At 43.5% G+C, this 18017-nt stretch overlaps 1 long non-coding RNA gene across 1 annotated transcript in view; it reads left to right on the forward strand.

Moving 5' to 3' along the window:
- The window catches only part of LOC308566652, a 70389-nt gene that overhangs the window by 28444 nt on the left and 23928 nt on the right, over positions 1 to 18017 (forward strand). The window contains exons 4-5 of the long non-coding RNA XR_014000212.1: positions 2449 to 2738; positions 4205 to 4323. This is a non-coding gene — a long non-coding RNA (uncharacterized lncRNA). The remainder of the gene's footprint in view (positions 1 to 2448; positions 2739 to 4204; positions 4324 to 18017) is intronic.

Here is an 18017-nt window from a genome sequence, read left to right on the forward strand (position 1 = left end):
AGAGCTTGCAGCATGTACTTATGTACTTCGCTTTTGGTCCATAGGAGCTTCCTCATTTCTTTTTCTTAGTGCCTCTAAGTGCAGTATCCCCCTTATGCACAGGGGATGTGTTCCAAGACCCCCAGTGGGTGCCTGAAACCATGGGTAGTACCAAGCCCCACGCGCGCGCACACACACACACACACACACACACACACACACACACTGTTTTCTTCCTCGACATACATCCCTTTGATAAAGTTTGATTTATTTATTAGGCACAGTCAGAGATTAATAACGGTGACTAGTAAGGAAAGAAAATAATTATGACATACTATAATAAAGGCTACGTGGACACAGTATTATTAAGTAAAATAACGGTTGCTCGAGCACGAGCACTGTGCCGCTGCGACAGCTGGTGTGACAAATAAGGAAGCTACCAAGTGACTAAGAAGCGGGTGGGGCACAGCGTGGACTTGCTGGACAAAGGCATGATTCACATCCTGGGTGGGACAGAGCAGGACCATTCGAGGGTTCATCACCCTACTCAATTTTAAGCTTTCGAATTGTTTGTTTCTGGAATTTTCTATTTAATATTTTTGGACCATGGTTGACCATAGGTAGCTGAAACCACAGAGGGTGCAGATATGGAGGGGACTACTATATTCCACAATTCTGTAGCAGCGTGATTTCACCAGTGCCCCACTGGTGGTCATTTAGGTTGTTGCCAGTCTTTGGTTCTTAGAAATGAAGCTACAGTGAACAGCCTTGAACACACATCAGTCTGCGCTTGGCTGAGTGTATCCTTCAGAGTAAATTTCAAGAAGTTAAGTTTTTGGGTTGAGGGCGCGTATGTTTATGTTTATTCCCACTTTTTAAGGTTTTTATTATACTTGAAAAAGTAGTATATACACACGGTTAGAAAAACAAACGCCAAGCATTATGAAAGTATGTATAGTGGAAGATAAGTGTCCCCTCACCCCCGGCTTCCAAATCTTCTCCCCAGAGGCAGCCACTGTTGTGTGTACACTTCTAGAGGTTATGCACATTCACAAACATAGGTGTGTGAATAAGTGTATGGCTTTGTCTGTGCTTGAAAGAATAGACTACACACATCATTTTGCAGTCTGCTTTTTTCACTTAAAGTATTTTAGAACTTATATGCTAACAGTTGATATAGATCAATCTCATTCTTTTTACAGGCAACATAGGACTTACTGTGAGGAGGCTAATAGTAACAGTTTCATTTTTAAAAAATTAAGGTATAGTTATATAGAGCAGAATTTACCACTTTTAGTGTATAGCCCTGCAAGTTTTGACAAACACACACCTTCCTCTGTAATTGTGATACATTTTGCCAATAGCCCTCTTGAGAAAGCTGAACAGGCCTGAGTACCTGCTCTTCTACAACCTTGCCCATTCAGATGTTATCAAACTTTTTGATTTTTGCCAATTTGTAGGTGAAAGTGGCATTGCATTATCATTTCAAATTTTATTTCTCTCCTGGCCAGCATGGCTCTGTGGTTGAGCGGAGACCCATGAACCAGGAGGTCACGGTTTGATTCCCGGTCGGGGCACTTACCTGGGTTTCGGGCTCAATCCCCAGGAGGCAGCCGATCAATGACACTCTCATCATTGATGTTTCTATCTCTCTCCCCCTCTCCCTTCCTCTCTCTGAAATTAATAAGAACATATTATTAAAATAAATAAAATTTTATTTCTTTTATGACGATGAAGCTGAGCATCTTTTCATTTTTTATAAAATCTACTTAGATTCCCTTTTCTGGGAACTCTCCACACATTTTTTTTTTTTTGGCCACTTCTCTGTTGTGGGTTGGTCTTGTTCATTTGTAGAAACTCTATATAGGGTGGGGCAAAAGTAGGTTTACAGTACACAAACACAGTAACTGTAAATTTATTTTGCCCCACCCTGCATATTAGGAAATTAGCCCTTGTTTGATATGTAAATTGAAAAAATTTTGGGAAACTTGATGTTCATAGAAATAGCAAATAAGAACTGTACCCCCTTCACAACAACTACATCAGCTTTTCTCAATCATTGGGGAATATTGCGTGTATAAAGTTCCACTTCTGGAGAACTAAACTTCCAAAATGAGGTTTCGGCTTAGGTGATTGTCATGCTTTGCTAAAGAATCAGGTGGGTATTGTGGAGAAACAAAAACAAAATGCACAGGCCAGTGCAATTGACTGTGTTGTCTTTGGATAATCTACAAGGATTAAAAGTTAATGTTTTGTTTTATGTAATATAGCCAACCTGGGTCTCCCTGATTAGCACCTGTGAATAATATCCGCCAGTTCATTGCAGGCACATGGAGAGGTGAAAGATCACCCCTGGGTGGTACCTGCAATATTTTCCAAGTATATCATACTAAAACAGGTAAGTTCACAGTTTTAGTGACCAACTCCAAACTGCACACATAATGTTCAACAGACTCTTCTATATTTCAGGATATAATGGAAGAGAGTTGGGACTTAAGAAAACTAAGCCTTATTTTCACATGGAGAAATGAAATGGGTTAGTTGGCCCCTGATACTGCAGAAGACAGCTTGTAAACTAAAAATGGAGGCACAGAAAAGTTTCGTTGGTGAATTTGGATAAATAACTTTATAAAATGTTTAAAAGAGCAACCCCAGGAGAAACATGGAGGAAACAGAGAAGAGCGACTCAGTACTCCTTCTTCCATGTGGAATCATGGACATAAGGGCATAATCAAGTCCCCTACGTGAGCTTGAACAAGGTGAGCAGTGGCTGCTGGCTTTGATTTTAATCTGTGTATCGATATTAAATATTGCTTACACTCTGTCGTCACACACGGCTTTCTTCGAGCATGGATCATTGAGAGACATCATACATGTGTGTAAACTTTTTATTCTTTCTCTCGACTGCGCAGGTCTTGAGCAATCTCTGCATTTTATGTATATTAAAAGATCTCGCTAATCATTCATGATAAGCAGTGATGAGAAGGAAGAGTAATGAAAACATTTACATACTAAATTTGGGCCTTTGAATTCACTCTTGTTAACTAATCCTTTTGTGTAACTGGGCTTGTGCTTTGTGATCACAGAGCAACTTGACTTTTACCTCCTACTCTCCTTTTAACGTTCTTCATGGGGTAGGGAGAGGCTTAGCCTGTCCTTCTGGGTGAAGACATAAGCACTTCCATCCCATTTCTGGTCGCTCTCAGGTGATAAAAATCCTTAGGGTGGTTTTAAGTCACAAACATAACCTCAACCTAGTCATACCAGCTCCTCCCATCCTCCAGCTGGAGCCTGTTGCCGGTGAGTCTGTGATCCAGGCAAGGTGGGGGAGGGAATAGCTTCTCTTTTGCTCACTGCTGCCTCCCCCTACAGCTATCTGCTGACTGCGGGGAGCTCTGCTAGGGGCCAGGGCAGAGTGGACATGGTAGGAAGGACAGTAGGGACCAGTGAGAAAATCTTTACTCACCGGTACGGGCTGGCTTCCCCTCTCTGGGCCTAGCAATGTTTGAAACACGCTCATAGGCAATTTTGTAGGCCCGTCACACACACATCCCACTCCCTGCCTTCACTGACAGCCCCTTTGCCGTTACCTTTGGTTGGCTGCACCCGCTCTGTACTTGGCATCACTCCTGCCAATATTTTTCACTTGTGTCCCCTGGACAACAGGAGGAGTCCTGCATGTGCTCTTGGGGAGCAGGGAAGGGTAGAGGCACCTGTTTCCCCCTTCTCTGCCACCTCACTCCTTTAGCTTTCTCAGTCATGGGCCCCCATAACTAATCCTGCAAGGAGTGCACAGTGAGTCTCCAGGGGGTCCTGCTGAAGCTCCCCTACCTTTGAGGAGAAAGTGTCATAGCTCCCTCCAGAGAAACCCTCCTCACAGTGTCCTCCCTCTCCTCTCCCAACACCTTAGGGCCTCGATGTAGGTCAGTTGTCTAACCTGCTCTTGGCACCTACTTTGAAATTTCCATTTGGCCTCACACCTCACTTTGGAATCTGAACTCTACCAAAACTTGGTGCATCAGTCAAACCTCCCAAGTAAGCATCCTGTCACGTTTGTTTTCTCTTTTTCCTCCGAAATTCCTTTTCCTTAGTTATCTCTAGTGCACTTTCTTCCTGCCAGAGGGCCTCCCTCAGGTTGGCGAGGTGGCCTTCATCACCCCATGTTCCTAGAAGGCTACTTGGCTTTCTTTATATCGATTAATTTGTCGTGTTTTTTTTTTATTAGGTGATATACACAGATAGTTCAAAATTCAAAAGGCACAGAAAGGAATGGCACGAAGAGCAGGTTTCTCCTTAACCCTTACCACTTGGACTCCTGGCTCTTCTCTCCAAAGAACAACTACTGTGAGTTGTGAGTTTTGGGGTATATTTCCAGAAGTATCTATCCAGAGACAAGCATGTGTGTTTATGAAACCTATTGATTATAAAGGTAGCATATAATGTACTTTTCTGTCACTTCCTTTTTTTTACTTAATACATCTTGGAGATCATCCCATATCAGCTGCCTCTTTCTTTGTAATGGCCTCATTAACTTTCCTCATGTGGATATAACAATATAGTTCCCCAGTTCCATATTTATAAAAATTCAGGTTTATCTTTGTTGACTGGTTCAAATAATCTATTTATGTAATGGTTTGAGCATGGGCTCTGGAGCCAGACTGCCTGTCTTTATGTTTCAGCTCATCCACTTACTGTGTGACCTGAGGTGTGCTACTTAACCTCTCTGTGCCTCAGTATTCTCATCTTTAAAATGGGAGTAATAATAATGTTTACTTCTTATCCTTGTGGAGATTAAATGAGTTAAGACATGTAAAGAGCTTGTAACTGTGCTTAGCACATACTAAGCCCCTAATACATGTTAGAGTTTATTTTTACTGGATAAAAGTGCCCTGCGCCCTCCTGCTGTTCCCAGGCTGGATCTGGATTTGTAGAGGGAGGGGAGCCATTGTTTCTTCCCTGCGGTGTTGGCGGAAGGGACTCCCTGGCACATACTTCAGACGTGCTGTCTGTTATCGGCTTATCCCAAGGGCGCCTGGGTGCTCTTTGCCTCATGGTTTTCACAGCTGAAGTGTGGGGTCTCTGCCTTGTGATCTGGTTTTCTCAGCCAGTGGGGGCCTCATGGTACTTCCTGGGCCATTCAGCCTCCTGTGGTTGCTGCAGGGCCTGTAACCAGTCTGCGGTCTGGCTGCCTCTTCAGTTTAGCCGGGGCACGTAGCGCAGTGTGGGTTTCATCCTCAGGTCGGGGTGGGAACACGCCACAGAGGCAGCCAGTCCATTTCTCTCTCACATTGATGTTTCTCTCTCTCCTTCTGTCTCACTTCCTCTCTTTAAAAATCAATAAAAAATATCCTTGGGTGAGGATTTTTCAAAAATATATAAAACAACAAAGTTTAAAAAAAAGGGAGAGTATTTTCATGACTTTGAGGTAGGCAATGATTTCTTAAATAGGTTACAAAAAGCACTAAATATAAAATTAAAATATTGATAAGTTGACTTAATGAAAATTAAGAACGTCTTTTCATCAAAAAACATCATTAGAGTAAAAAGGCAAGACAGACTAGGAGAAGATATTTCTATATATATCTCTGACAAAGGACTCCTATCTAAAATATATAAAGAACTTGATATTAATAAGAAAAAGACAGACATCCAATAGGAAATGGGCAAAGACATGAACCATTACGTCACACAAAAAAAGCACATAAAAAGCTTCTGGATATGAGTCATGAGGGAAATGAAAATTAAAACTACAATGAAGTGATGCTGCCAGAAGGGCTAAAATGAAAAGATTAACGACACCAAGCAGAGGCTCGAAAATGGAAGATACATTCTGGGTTTAAATTAGTGCAGCCACTTTGGAAAACATTTTAATGGTTCCAGAGTAAATATATATGCTCCTTATGACCTAGAAATTCTACTCCTCTGTATAGTCCCAACAGAAATGAATGTTTATATCCCCCCCAAAACACGTACAAGAGTGTTCATAGCTTTTTTCATAATAGTTAAAAACTGGAAACCACTCACATGTTAATGGATAAAGAGCAGCATATTCATCTGATGGAAGACTATGTAACGTTGGAAAAGAATGAACTGCTGCTCACAACAATGTGGACGGATAGAGCAGACATAACGTAATGTGTGGGAGCCTACGCATCTGAGTACCTACTGTATGTTTTCATTCGTGGGATGTTCAACACCAGATAAACCTAACTGATGCAAAAAATTGAGAGTGGTCAAAAGAGCAATGACCTTTGACCGGAAGGGGGCAGAAAGAGGCCTTCTTGCCTGTTGGTAATGTTCCATATCCATATCACAATGGTTAGTTGGGTGTGGTTACCTTTTATTTATTTATTTAATTAACTAATTAAAATTACATCTTTATTGACTTCAGAGAGAGGAAGGGAGAGGGAGAGAGAGAGAAACGTCAATGATGAGAGAGTCATTGATCGGCTGCCTCCTGCACGCCCCCGACTGGGGATCGAGCCCACAACCCGGGCATGTGCCCTGACCGGGAATCGAACCCTGATCGCCTGGATCCTAGGTCGACGCTCAACCGCTGAGCCATGCTGGCCGGGCTGTGGTTATTACCTTTTAAAAATTCATCCTGCTATACATCTAAGACTTTACTGCATATAAATTCTACCTCAAAGGAAACAACTTAATGCTAACTCGCGTTTGAACTCCAGTTGCCGTTTCCTTTTCTCCGTGGACACTTGCATCTGCTCCGAGCGCTTGTTACAGAGACAGGGTATTTTTTTCTGGCGGTTACGTTTTTCTTTCATCCCTAGAGCTTATCTGGTCGTCATTTTCACAGGCGTTGTGGCAGGATTTTTCTGCTGCGGCTTTTTATCTGCCAATCATTTTCCCTGTGCATGTCCCCCTTTTTTTGTATTTTGTAAAACCTGTGCCATTTCCCTTTTGACTGGTGTCACCTTTAAGGGCGCTTTTCCCTTCGGGGCTGAGCTGCCTACATTTCTCAGAGACAACATCCAAATCGTCTCCTCTCCCTCCGCATGAAGCACAATATGAACAGTGTCTCCTGGAGACCCCGCTGCCTAGACAACCTCCTTGCCGAGGTGCTTGCGGGGAAGGGACCGGAGCAGAGAGCCCGCAGCCCAGCAGGGTTTGCGCGCTTATGTAAGCGGGTGTAGCCTTTCCCCTCTTCAGAGAAAACCGTTAGCAACGGCGGGCAGCTGATGCCTGACAGCTGCTCCTCTACCCGGCGTCCCCGTGCCAGGCCGCGGGCCTGCAGCCTCCTCTCCTCGCTGCCGCCCCTGCGCCCTGCCACCTGACGGTCGGGGGCTTCCGCCGCCGGCCCGCACAAAGCAAGGTCTTGCTGGTGTTGCACCTCGAGTACCCACTAGTGTTTGTATGTTCGGAGTCCTGCCAGCTCTACATACAATGTCTCCGCTTGGATCTCCTTTCTTACTCGGCTTGAATTATTACCACAGAAAACAGCCTTTCTTCATCTACATCAAGGTTCGGGGTAAAGCAGCTTAGCCATTTCATCCTAGATAAAGTTTCTGGTTCTCCTCGTTTTCAGGTGATTTAAAATATTTTGCTCTCACCGTGCTACAGTTGTACATAACTCAGTGTATGCGAGTGTATCTGCAGGATAAACCCCTAACGTGGGAATTCTGGCTGAAAGGGTATGTGTATTTATCAGTGGAACTGATATTACCAAATTGCTCTTCTTACCAGTGGCACCAATGCATATTCCCATCAGGAAGCCTGCCCATCTCCTCAGACCCTTGTCAGCACCACGGACCCTCTGTCATGCATTGTGCTCTAGGCCCTTCTAAGAGGTGAAAATGGAATATTTATATATTTAAAAATAACATTTCTCTTTTTATATGTCTAAGAATCATTTGTCTTAGTGTTTCCTTTGTACCTCTCTTTCTATAAATTGTCTGTCTGCATCACGGGCCCATTTTCGGGTGTTGGTCTTATTGATTTGCAGGAACTCTTTATATTAAGAAAACAAGCCCTTTGTGATATGAGTTGCAAATATTTTCCCCACTTTGTCCTTTGTTTTTTGATTTCACTTATAGTAATTATTGCTCCATTGATTTTTAAAAAATTCATAAAGTGACATTTATGGATCTCTTCTTGGATGACCTCTGGGTTTTTACATCCTGAGTAATGGTCTTCACTGCAATGCAAGGGGGGCCCCCTTCGTTTTCACCACCCATTGTGAAACAGGGCTAGATTTTATTGGCCAAGCATACAAGCCGGGGTCAGCAAGAAGAGAAAACATGAGTAGTCCTCTGCCTTCCCATTATCCCATTGAGAGCATGCCAGGGCCGGGGTCATCGGCTGGCCGGCGCGGGTTTGCGTTTCAGTGGAAGACCCCCCTGCTCTCCCCATTCCTCCTCCTCCTCATAGGGCAAGCATGAAAATGATCCTGTCTGTGGGCGTGATAATCAGACCGCTGGGCACCAAGAAGTGTAGCTTCGGTAGTTAGGGTTATGACTATCTAGGAAAGTCATCAAACATGGGAACTTTGGGGCCAGAGGGAAATTGAATTTTAAAAATTGAGGATAAACATGCTGATTTCCTAATCTTCTGTAGGCCAGGGGTTTCAAAAGATTTCATCTAAAGCTGACAAATCAGATAAAGAGGTAGAACACGCTAAGCAGTACAAAGAAAAACCCTAAGACTGAAACTATAATCAACTAAAATTGGGTCAGTTTCTTGGTTTCAACAATAAAATCCATGCTAACTAGTTTAGGCAGAAAGGGATTTGCTAGGCAGCTCCTATAAGTGTTGGAAAGGCTGGAAGAACAGGCTGTAGGCTAAGCATCGGAGCACACTGCAGAACTGGCCCGGTGGGATGGCTGCTGCCACACCGGCACTGCCCGGGAAGGCGCTTCCCTCCCGACCAGGAGCTGCTCCCCCACCTGCAGAAACGGCCTCTGAGCCTCCCCCTGTCCGCGTCCCCTACAGCCACCCACGTGTGAGGCAGCTAGGTGTGCCAGGCAGTGTGCTGAATGCCAGGGGATACAAAGATGAAACAGGAAGACAGAAATCTCCCACTAGAGCAGGTCGAACAAAGCACGTGGCTGAAGGTCAGATCCTTGTTTGGGGCCAGGGAGAAAACAAGGTGGGAAAAGCCAGTAAGATTTTACCTGGTTGGGAAGCTGAATGGCAGGAGAACCCAGAATTATGGGGGAAGCATTTTGGCTAGAGGCTCTGATCACTGAGCAGGGTGCGGGGAGGCCCTGGGAGTGTAGGAAAGGGCTTCTGGGACATTAGGTCGTGCTGGCCAATGAGGTAACCACTAGCCACCTACAGCTGTTGAACATTTGACATCTAGCTGGTGCCTATACTAAAATAATACTATTTTGAATATATTAGGTTAAATAAAATATTAAAATCAATGGTACCTGTTCCTTTTTTACCTTTTTAATGAGCTATTGAAGACTTTAAGATGACACGTGTAGCTTATACTATATTTCTATTGGATGATGTTGAGCTAGGCAATCAAGAGAAGGATCACTAGGACAGAAGCTTTTCCATCACATCTTCCCCCCTCTTTTGCCCTTTTCTGCCTTCTCTCCTTTTAGAACTAATTTAAAAACCAGATGTGGTCTTCTCCCTGTCATCCTCTTTGCTTTATGTCACCCTAGTGTCACATCCCAACTCCCTTTCATGGGCAGGCTTCTTTACAGAGCACACAGGCACATTCTCAGACCTTCTCCTCTTACCTTACACGTAAAGCACATATTGGCTCAGACCGACAGCACCTATGTCTGAAGGAAAAGCACTGAGGAGTTTCATAATTAACTTCCAAACTCAGAGCTTTGCAGCCACAGAGAGGAGAATCTGCAGTTCATTCATTCACTCATTCAACAAATATTTACTAATTGCCTCCCAGCTGTCAGTTTGAGATACTTGAGGAGACATAAAAAACAGCACAATGTCACTTCTCTTATAGAGTTTATAGTCTAGTGTGAAATGGGTTTGAAGTGCTAGGAAGTTAGGATTTTTGGATCTTCATCATTGCCTTGTCACGCCCACAAGGACAGCCCTCTTGTTCCTTCAGGGGGTATGTGGGACGATGGTGGGAGTGAGTGGGAAGTAGATGTTTGGGACCACAGAACAAAATCATCTTTCTAAAATAACATATTTGTCTGAACAGTGGTTGCATACTCCATAGATTTCAGGGCCAGGTAGTTCACCAAAAGGAGTTAGGGGTATGAGGACAATTGGGAGTGGAGGGAGCTGGGGCTAACTAGACTTCATACTTCTCCTAGGACACTCAAATAAATTAAATGAACACCAAAGTGTTGGAGCTAAAACAAACACAAGTTTGCAGATTGAATTAGGCCCTGGGCCCCTAGTGCCTTAATAATGGCCTTGGGCTTAGAGGCCCAGTACAAAAATCTGTCAGTGCTCTCAGCTTTCACCCGACATTACCCGTCGCCGCTCACCTGCCCCTGGATAAAGCCTGGCTCCAGCGGTCTTCTTTTGAAGCAACCAAGAGGTTTCTTTCCCTAGGGACTAGGATAACCATTTTCTGAGGGGGAAGACTCGCTCCACCTAATTGTGTAGAGAATAGACACGTATCAAGTGCAGATTCCATCTCAGATTTGAAAGGGGCATGTTAAGAATATCTTGTGCTGGGTTCTCCCCAACATGTAACTTGCCTTTAGGGAATTAATTTGATTGGAAGGCTGTATCTATGATAAGCATTTGAAATAATTCCTGATTTAATAGCATCAAATATTTTTTAATATGTTGGGCAGCCTTTTAAAAATTATTATTATTGAAGAGTAGTTTTCTTTAATGAAATGAAAGAAGTTTGTTACAACTATGCACTTATCAGTTAGGCAATTGCTAAAGCAGATCATTACAGATTAAATTTGAGAGATAATAGTCATATAGGGATATCTTCAATCTAATGGCTCTTTTTAGTTACCCTTTACTAGTCTTAATATTGCTCCTTGAACATCAGAAGCATAAGTTGATTTTTATTATTTCTACTATGATCTACTGCTACCTTGCCTAAATTGTGGGACAGCCTTTTGATACCAGCCGAAAGGTGGGCCCCCAGTTCATTGTCATTCCCATCCACACAGACTTGCTGCTGAGTTCTCCCTTTCCGAGTCTGCACACCACGTTCATGCACTCTACAGGGAATTTATTTTTAGTCATCAAATTCCTTAACATGTTGGTGATGAATTTCTGCTTCAGATTTTTTTTTCATTTAAAAAAATCAAATCACAGCATGAATTTCATCTGGGAACCACATGTCTAAGAAAGTAATTATTTCAAACCCAAGGGCATAAACGATCACAGCTAGAATTGATCCAGTTTTTGGCTCTGCCATACTTGCTCAGAGAGCATTGTGCTCCCAACAAAATCACTGCACTACACATCGGGCACTGGCCGGTAGCCTTGTAACTGTCTTCAGAAATGACTCGGATAGCTGGGACCTGAAGTTTTAGGACGTTTGTGGTCTCCAGAAATAGAGAACAGAGACCAGGTAAAAATGATCAATGTTGAGGGATTCTGAGGCCATGAAATCTACAGATGCAAGAAAGCAGAACCACAGAAAGTTTTTGAAAATCTGCAACCTGTATTAATGTTGGCTGTGGTTATGAGAGGAAATTAGATTGTAAGTTCCTTCAAAGGAAGGAAGAGCTCATTCCTTACGAATACCTGCTCAGTGCAGGTGCTTCAGTGATGAAAGGAAATAAAACCTTGACCTCACGAAGCAAAAAAGCAGTGTGTCCTGGAGCTGCCATTCAAAAATAATGATGGAATGAGGGGCAGTGAAGGGTAATAATATCACTTAAGGAATAATTTACTTGAACTTTGCATCTGTGCATCCATATGGGTAAGTGGAACATAGGTTTCCTCAGAAAGGCATTTCCCCAACAGAAAAAGCCTCAGAACAGAATTGGAAGATTTGGCTCTTGATCCTGAGACTTACTCTCTGTTTGACCTTGAATACATGACCATACATCTCTGAGACTCAGTGTATTCTGTGTAAGTCACTTATAAAAATATAGTGGGCATGTGGACTAGTGCATTCATTTGGGAGAGCAATCCAACCTTGTCAAGAGAAGCTGAGTGAGAATCATGCTCATGGTCCTGTAATCTCCCAGAGATGCCCACCTCGGCCCATAAGGCAGCCTTTATGAGAATGTCCATTGCGTACAGACAGTGTGCAGCAACTTGGTGTCCCTCTCTAGGGAAAAGGGAAATAAAATGGGAAGGATTCTCACTGCAAAATGCTCTGCAGCTGTTGGAAGTGGAGAATTAGAGATATGCAGAGCAACATGGATAGATTTCTAAAAATAGTCTTGAAATTCAATAAGACAGAACAATATCGTGAACAATCCCATGTTGGCTAATTAAAATCACACTCATGGAAAACAATCCATGTATTTATTGAAGATACATACCCATCTCAGGACATATTCCAAAAAAAATTACAAGAGTCACCTATGGAGTGGGAATTGGGAAAAAATAACAGTGTAAAATAAGAAAGGGGCTTTCTCCAGAGCCAATGATGAGAGTATAGCGTAATCTCCTAATGGGAAACAGCAGCCGCTGCCGTTCTTCAGCAGTCTTGTAACTGGAGTTGTTTGCTCACCCTGCTTGCTACCATGCAGGTTCTTTTTTCCAAATTGTTCTTTAGAAGCCCTTGGCTTTCCCTGTACTCTGTTCAATGATACCATTGAAATGCTTGGAGTTCATTTATAGTTTGCAAATATCCTTCGTTCTTAGATTTTCCTAGTCAAATTAAGTATTAGATGTGAACATAAAGTAATGAGTCTTTAAACTTGATCCAAATGAGTGTTACTTCTTCCAAAGCTGTCATAGATTCCAACAGTTATGCCAATGCTTGAAACATTTTTGGAACTTGTGTGTGTGTGTGTGCGCACGCACGTGCAATTAAGGATCAGCCAAACTTTATATTAGTGTAAAATTTAGCCTTGGTCATCTGGTCACTGCCCACCTCTCCAGCCTCATCTCATTTCAGTTTCACCGCCTTGCCCACAGTGTTCCAGGCACACGTGCCTTCTTTTAGTCTCTGAAGCATGTGATACTCATTCTTGCTTGGGGCCTTTGCAATGGCTGTTCCTCTTGTCTGAGATGCTAATCCTTCTGATCCTCCTCCTCAGGGTGGGCTCCTTCTCATCGGTCACATCCTCAGAGAAGCCATCTCTGACCACTCAACTAAAGAGCCATCTAATAACTTGCTCTCCCACGACCCTGCTTTAATTCTTTCCATTGCCACTACCATCAGATAATTGTTTACTTACTGACTGTGTCTTCAACTTGAATAAAAATTGCATATCCTCAATGCCTGGAGGGTGCCTGCCACATGGTAGGTGCTCAAAGAATGTCTGCTGAATAAGTTGAAGAGTATGATTGACTCAGTTCTCCTATACCCGAGGTCCAAAAATCAAGCAATCTAAGTGCAAGGGGTTATTGTAGATTCTTTCCCCCCGTTAATTTCCTTACTCTTTTATTATATAATTTCACAACTTACTTTATATCGTATATGCCTATTTAGAAATCTACTTATCCTACTAAGTTGTGGACTTCTGAAAAGAATGAACTCCTTACTGTACATTCCTAATTTTTATATACCTTAGAGGACTTAGCACCAAACTTTGATATTCTGAGTCCTAGACATACATTGTTATCAGATAGAACAAAATCTTAATCATCTTAATTATATATACAAGTGTGTGTGTGTGTGTGTGTGTGTGTGTGTGTGTGTGTGGTAGAGAGAGTGACAGAGAAATAGAAAGAATGCAATTATACGGGCCTGTTTGGGTACATTTTGTGCCAATGATTTTTAGACTGATTCTGAGTGTCTGCTTACATTTAGAAAGTGCAAATTTGGACAGAGATCAGATTTCTGGACCATGTTCTCATGCAGCCTAAATTCTGTAGGACATAAAACTAAATTGAAAATGGACAAATGGAAATAAGGTCATGTACTTAAGATGGTACATGCCCAATTTACATAATGCCCTGATCTTTTCTACATAAAAGCAATGGCATAAGGGAGTTAAAGTGGGATAAAGCCACAAACAAAACGGTGTTACTCCATATGTAACTGGAGTAGACGGAGCAGGTAGACTGTGAGCAACTAGAGGGCTGACCCCGTGTCCTGCTAATTTTTCTCTGCAGTGACTGGCACAGTGCATAACATACAGGGAACACTTAACAGAAGTTTGGTAAATGATGGATTAAATGAAAAATGGATAAATGAAAAGTAATGAGATTGATTTTTTTATATGACTCATAAATTGGCTCAGATACCATTGGCTCAGTAAGAACTCACTTGAAGTGTTCCAAAAATGCAGCATCGTTGACCTAAGTGTGAGATCTTTCTAGAACACATACTTAGCTGTAGAAGTGGCATGGCTATCCATCAAGTCACCACCGTCTTCCAGTCTGTCAGGCTAGAAACTTTAGAAGCTTGTGTGAGTCATCCACCTTACTTCTGTCCCACCTCTAAGTGCTCATTAATTCCTGCCAGATTCACCTCAGAAATATCCTCAGCCCCCATTGCCTTCCTGCCTGATTTCCAAACAACAGCCTCTTAACTGGATCTGGGCACCAGTCTCTCCACCCCCGCCCCCACCCTTGCAATCAGTTCTCCCCCAACTCACCAAAGTTATCTTCCTGTAACTAGTATATTAAACAAGCTGGACTTGGGAGGATTCAAACAGAAACAATTCTGTTCTGTCTTATGACTGGCCCTTAAAGACTGTTCTCTCAAATCTTTCTCCTCTACCCATGGTTTTCTGTTTACTTTCAGGTACTGAAAAGTTCAATCCATTCTAATATCAAAACTTCAGTTTCTTATCCAAATTAAAGTTCTCTCCTTCACTAGTGTGGACCACAACTGGACTTGCAAACACGATAAAGAAGGGGTTCATAGTCATTTCTTCTCTCTCTGTTTCACTTTCTCTTGCATTAGCTGGGCCCAGGAGAGAGGGGGTGGGGATTAGAAAAAAAGAGGCACCCCGGCCAGTGTGGCTCAGCTGGTTGAGCATCATCCCATGCACCACAAGGTCGCCAGTTTGATTCCTGGTCAGGGCAGATGCCTGGGTTTTGGGCTCGATCCCCAATAGAGGGTATGCAGGAGGCAGTCAATTGATGTTTCTCTCTCACATCAATGTTTCTCTCTCTCCCTCTCCCTTCCTCTCTCTCTAAAATCAATAAAAACATATTCAAGAAAAAAAGAGGCAAGGTCTTCTGTGGCCCTTGCCATTGTAATCATAGAGCCCTCTGGGAATGGCAGATCTAGTGGGTCTTTCTCTAGAGGGGACGTTTGAGGATTTGTTTGGAGATCCTTCCTCCCTGGGATATCCTACGATAGCATTGCTTGGACAATGCCCACTTCAACTAGGCCCTTAAAATTTCCCTTTTATCATGGGGATTCCTGCAGTCCACCCCACACAGTGTCTCCTCTGTTGGAATCATCTAGAAGAGCCTCTTAGAGTCTATAAAATAACTCAAGCCCAACTCTCCTCGTCATGTTTCATGGCACAAACTTCTCTATTGTTTCTGCAAGTGCAGCTTGTTTCTTCTGGGACCCACTGGTTTTGCTCTGCTGCCCAAGGTTCCACCAGCCAGCCTTTCATTAGAGACATTAGAATCAGAAGGCAGCCTCCGGGTCCCTGCTCTTAGCGTTCTCTTGCAAAGCCTGGAGGTGTATGAAGGTAACGTATTGGCGGAACCAGCTCTAGGCCACTCTCTGTGCAAGTCTTGCCTAGACAGTCTTGTATCTCACTTAGGATGTGTGTGAGTGGGGGAGACATAAATCTATTGTTCTCAGCTTTGGAGCCTCAGCCAAAACCCTGAGAAAGGAAGAGGCCTATTTCAACATGTTGTTGCATTCCTTTAAAAATATCAGATGCTGTTTTGTTTTGTTTTAATGAACTGTTCTAAGCTTACAGTGCTTGATTTTGAAGTCCTAGAAAAGACATTTTAGCAAGCTAAGAAGTAGATCACGGAAACCCCATTATTTTGCAAGTGAGAAACCAAAGTGCAGGAAAGTTGATTGGCTTATGGAAGATCTCACAGCTAGTAATGACTGACCAGGGCTTGAACCTAGACCTTTGGCCTCCAAATCGTATGCCTTTTCCATCATAGTATTCTGCCTGACATGCTTCTCCTTAAAAAGAACTGGAGATGTTTGCTCCTGAAGTAAAGCTGCCGTATGTAAGAGTCAAGTGGAGATGATACGTACCTTTAATGATTTTCAAATAGTTGATGAACTGGGTGCTGTGATTATAGGTGATTTTAAGTTTTTAGCTTACCTGTATTTTCTAAACTTCTTGTAATAATCATATATTTCTTTTACTATGAGGAAATAAAACATAAATTGTTCTTTTTAAGCATAGGTCTCTATGATAGGAAATAATTCCACATAAATGAAGACAAAATTGCATTTATACGGTTTTGGTAAGTCCATTGAAGTAGCATAATAAGAACTGAGTCCTGGAGCTACTTAACTGCATAACCCCAAATTAGTCACTCCACCTCTTTGGGAACCATTTACTCAAATGTAATGCGTGGAGCCTGGACTATATAAAATCTAAGATATTTCCCAATTCTGAAAATGAAACATATTTCTTAAAAGCCTTGTGAGGAGCAGTTATGAAAATTTATATGAAGAGTCTCTGAATATGAAGCTCCATGTAAATGTATGGCGCAAAGGACCGTGCTCAGTCTGTAACGAGTGAGGGCAGCCTTGTCAGTTCATCCAGGTCAGGCGCGGCCGCCTCTGGACATATTCACCTCCAGGCCTCCGCTTACCCTCCAGCCCCACCTCGCCTGTGAATTCGCCCTGACTTTCTCCAGACCCCTCGCTAGCATGCAGATGTGGAGGTGCCCTGTGTGCTCGGCCTATTTGGGCAATAGCGGAGAAAGGCCCAATTGGAAACTCGAGATATGTGGGGCCCCCAGCTGTCCCTGGAGCAGGGTGCCCTCATCAGCTATCTGGATCTAGAAGAAGATGAAATCAGTCCCTTTTCCTCCACTCCCTTTGGGTCTTTCCCTCCCCAGCTCTGGACGAGGCTGACTCTAGGTTGCTTTCGGCTGCTGTCACTTCCTAGAATTGGACCCACGGTTTGGATTTCTTCTGGAAAAGGGATCATAAATCTCTCCTTACACTGCTGGCTCTAGGCGACCTTCCTTGGACCAGGCCAAGAAAGTGGAGTCAGCCAGAGCACTAAGCTATCTGGAACATGCTCTGCGCCTCTTGGCTGAGAAGGGCAAGATACTCACGGTCAGCTCGGCCGGTTCCCACTCTCTCCCGGGGCCTGGGGAGAGAGGGGGGGCCACCTCTGTGACTGCTCTTTTTGGCCCATCTTTTCCTTTCCTCGCCTACGTTCCTCTTCCCCCTTCATGCTCCTCCTGTCCCCATGTTGTCTCTCCATTCTCCCCCTCACCACTTTCCCCCTGGGCTTCTTTCTGATTTTTAGCTTGAATTTTCTTACCTCCTTATGTGTTCTTCTTTCCCACCCAGGCCCAGCTCTCACCCTCGGTGGCAGCCCACCTCTCTGTTTCCGATTATTTCCACTGTCTTCTCTGCCCACAGAGCAAACAGAGGGAGGGGAAGTGATCACCACTCATGTACTGGGGGGAAACTGGGTGATTTCCATGCCTTTTTCTCATTGTTAGAGCTAGACACTGTTGTTATTTTAAGATGGGGAAATAGAACGATCGCAGCAGGCTGCACCTCAGAAGCTGGTCCAGGGTCTCAACAGGAGTCATCTCACGCCCTGTCCCTCAGAACTGTCCTGGAGGTGGTGGCGGTGCTGGAACCAGGACGAGATGCTAGAGGACTGGTCGAAGCACTGAGAAGTAGGCCACATGTGCTCCGCTGCACAGTTCTGAGCTCTCTGATGAGCCCTCCCAAGCACACTGCCTCCAGTCACACATCCAAAGTGAAATGTGGGTGTTTTAATCACTGAAGAGAATCCTTAATACTGCTCCTTCAGCACATAGCTGCCTTTCCCGTGCCAGGAACCGCAGGGAGCCGATTGCTTCCCATC

Source organism: Miniopterus schreibersii, assembly GCF_964146895.1.
Source record: "Miniopterus schreibersii genome assembly, chromosome: 13".
Lineage (NCBI taxonomy): Eukaryota > Metazoa > Chordata > Mammalia > Chiroptera > Miniopteridae > Miniopterus > Miniopterus schreibersii.